The sequence below is a fragment of the Echinops telfairi genome, unplaced genomic scaffold (assembly GCF_000313985.2).
Source record: "Echinops telfairi isolate 266 unplaced genomic scaffold, ASM31398v2 ScPeMD7_70;HRSCAF=299, whole genome shotgun sequence".
In the NCBI taxonomy this organism is placed as follows: domain Eukaryota; kingdom Metazoa; phylum Chordata; class Mammalia; order Afrosoricida; family Tenrecidae; genus Echinops; species Echinops telfairi.
The window spans coordinates 56,238,164-56,242,287 of NW_022103968.1; positions in this window are offsets into that span (position 1 = coordinate 56,238,164).

Consider the following 4,124-nt stretch of genomic DNA (forward strand, 5'->3'; position numbering starts at 1 on the left):
ACACACACACACACACACACACACACACACACACACAAAACATACATTGCACTGACAAAAAGGGAGGTAGGTAAATACCCAGTACAAAAAAAAAAAAAGAAGACGAAAACTGTTGAACACTATTACAAGAAACCAAAAGTGACATCCAAAAATGGAAGAATATCCCATAGTCATTGATTGGAACGCTCAATATAGTAAAGATGTTAATCCTACCGAAGGCACTATATAAATTTAATGCTATCCAAATACAAATACCAACATCTTTTTTCAAGAATTGGAAAAATTACTACCAACTTCATATGGAGAAGGAAGCTAAGAATTAGGAAAGAACTGCTCAAGAAGAACAAAGTCAGAATGCTTTCTTTACCTGACTTTAGCACCTATTATATTGCCACAGAGTTAAAAACAGCATATTACTGGTATAATGACAGATACTCAGAACAATAATGGAAAGTAACAGACAACCCAGAAATAAAAACATTAGCATACAGAGAAGTGATCTTCAATAGGGCACTTTGGTAGGGGTCAGGCTCAACCCAGGTATGCATATGGCAACTAACTAAAAAGGATGGGGGTGGGGGGGGTGAGGGTGGAGGGAGAACAAGGTAATAACCCACACGTGGGAGGATTTTGTTTATGTTTCCACAGGAAAGGGAGAAAGGGACCAGACCTCATCCTGGAGCACCAAGCCTTGAGGGCATAGAGCATACCTGCATGGAACAGCAAATTAATAGGTTAACGGGACTGGACCCAAGTGGAGTTTTGTTGACCCCTCTCCAGAAGAATGTAATACAGAGGACAACACTGAATATATAGTACAACAAGAGAGGCAGATCCGTCTAGACCACGTAGGTGCAAATTAAGAGGAAAAGAGTGATAGTGGATTTTACCATGGCCCACTAAGTCCCAAGGACAATATTCCTGCTCAGAGCAGCCAATGGACAGAGAAGACTGTAGGGCTGGCCCCACCAAAGTCATGACAGCCCCTCCCTGACCCACAATGCTACAGAGGTAAGTGGGCCTGGTCTGCCGCACATGGGGAGGGAGTGCAACAGGGGAGCAAAGTAATGAAGTCTCCAAGGAATCCTGAACATAAACTTCTGACTTGGGGGTCAGGAATTGACACCTTATCAGACCTGATTGAAAAACATTCATAAGGGTCATCAGACAGACCTGAAACTATTAGGCTTTTTAAAAAATTCTTTTTTTTTCTTTTGCTCTATGTCTATCTATATAAGAGAGGCAGGATAAACAATCTTTAGGAAGAAAACAATGGGACCAGTGGTCCCCGGGGAATATGGGAGAGGAGAGGTCAGGGAGGGAAATTGGGGAGCCAACAAACCTAGGAGCAAGGAAACAACAGTGATCTAAAATTGATGGTAAGGAGGGTGTAGAATGTCTGGTGGGGTGTGATCAAGTGCAATGTAGTAGAAATTACTGAAAGCTGACTGGAGGGTGAGCATGATAGTGGGACAGAAGGAAAGTAAAAGGAAATAGCTGAAATAAGTAGGAGGCAAAAGCTATTTACAGAGGTATAGGTATCGGCATGTATATATATAAATATATTAATTTATAATGATAGGGACATAGGTCAATGTGCTTATATTTATATGTTAAGTATCAAGATAGCATATGGATTTTATTTAGACCTGTTCTCAAGGCCTTCCTGAACACAAGAAAATTTTGTCCTAATAACCTGGAACTCTTTGATACTCACCTTCCTGACATGATCACTGAAGACAAAATGGGTGCACAAGTAAATGTGGTGAATAAAGCAGATGTTGCCTGGCTATCAAAAGATATAACATCCGGAGTCTTAAAGGCTTGAAGTTAAACAAATGGCCATCTAGCAGGGAAGCAACAAAGCCCACATGGAAGAAGCACACCAGCCTGTGTGATCATAAGGTGTTGACAGGATCATGTATCAGGTGTCTAAAGATCCAAAACAAACAATTATATCAATGCCAACGGGGTGGGGTGGGGGGGCAGAGTGGAGACCCAAAGCCCACCTATAGAAAATTGGATATCCCCTCATAGGAGGGTCACAAGGAAGGGATGATTCAACCGGGGTGCAGTACAGCACCGAGGAAATACACAACATCAACATTCCTCTAGTTCCTGAATGCTTACACATGGAATCCAGGACAGATAAATCCCTCAGGAAGTGGGAGTCTCAAAACCATGAGAGAAGAAGGAGGAGAGGGGAAGGGTGAGAAAGGGGAACTGATCACAGGTTGATATATACTTTCCCCCCAGGGGGACAAATAACAGAAATGTGGGTGAAGGGAGATAAGGGATGGGGTAAAATATGAAATAGCATTAATAACATATAATTGAACAAGGATTCATGAGGATGGGAGAGTAGGGGAGTAAAGGGTAAGAAGAGGAGCTGATATCAAGGCTCAAGTAGAAAGAAAATATTTGGGAAATGATGGCCACATATGCACAAGTTTGCTTAATACAACTGAATGATGGATTGTTAAAATATTTGTAAGAGCCCATCAATAAAACAAGTATTAAAAAAATAAATTAAATTAAAAATTGATGAATTAATTAAAAAACAAACAAACACAACAGTCTGCCTCTCTTGCCCCACCTACCTGACTGTCCTGACCTTGCTCCATCTGACATCTCTTTGTTTTCATAAATGAAAAGGGACATGAAAGGACAGTAATTCGATGACGTAGAAGAAGTGAAAGAAAAATGAGGGAGGTGCTTTGAGCCATCCAAACAGATAACTTTGAAAAATTGTTTCCAAGAATGGAACCGCAGATTTGACTAATGTATTAAGTGTAATGGAGGGTACTTTGAAGGTAATAATGTGTTTTGTAAAAAATTCAAATACATCACTTTGAAAAAAATAATTCCAAGTTTTTGATACCCCCTGTATAGTTGTTAGATAAAAAGCAGAAAACAAATATAAAAGGAAAGAAATGATACACCATAATTAAGTGAAGTTGCAAATAATCATCTTGGATTTTAAATTTTCAAAAAGTTCACATTATATGAAATACTTTGAAGTACAAATTTTATTTGTAATAAACAAAATATATCAAGTATATTTTTAGAAGTTTAAATTGAGATTAGTACAATTTCACATCATTAAGTTTAAAAACTAATGTTGCAGTTTGTCACACTGTGAAGATGTGCAAGTTGCTAACATGCTTGAAGCTATGCGATCAGTATTTCAATTACCCAGAGGGTCACCAATTGTAGTAAGATTTCAACAAAACTGCCCGACTAAGACAAACTTGGAAGAAAGACCTAGTGCTCTACTTCCAATAAAACTGATCTGTGAAAACCTTATGAGTAAGACTCTGATATGGTGTAGGAAAATCATCCCTTCTGGTTGCAAGGCACTCAAAATACAACTGTGAAAGGGCTACCTCCTTAAAGTAGGTTTAGCTTTAATGAAATAGATGGAGAAAATTGACAAGGCATTCCATATGGCATCGTTTAAGATAAAAAAAACTCCTGCAAACATTCACTGCTAAAATATAAATAAAGGAAAATAGGAAGTTTTCCTATAAAATGTAAAGCTTGAAAATGTGTATACTAGGATTAGTGGGTTGAAATAGACTGCTATTGATTATTATGAATCACACAATTATATGCTCTATTATGTTGGAAATGAAGAATCAAAGAAAACAACAGTAAATTCATTGTCAAAATAAAATTTTAAAATCTATCCTGAAGCAAGTGCTCTCAGCTGCAAAATAATATCTAGGCATCTACAAAGAAGGCAAGTTAATGAGATTATTATTCAAATTTACTCACCAAACTCTGACAAAGTGAAAATATTGCAGATGTTTACCAACTTCCGCAATTTGAAATTGATGAAGCATGCAATCAATATTGATAATGATTGGTGTATTCAGTGTGGAAGTTGGAAACAAAGAAGAATCAATAGCTGGAAAATATGAGTTTGATGAAATAAATGAAACTGGTAAATAACATGATGGAATTTTGCAAGACCAATGACTCCTTTATTGAAAGTAGCTTAAGTGGAGACTGTACAAATGGTCCTGGTCATTTGAATTCCTGGAAAACATTAGAATCAAACTGACTACATCTGTGAAAGAGATGATAGAGAAGCTGGTTACCATCAGCAAAAACAAGGTCAG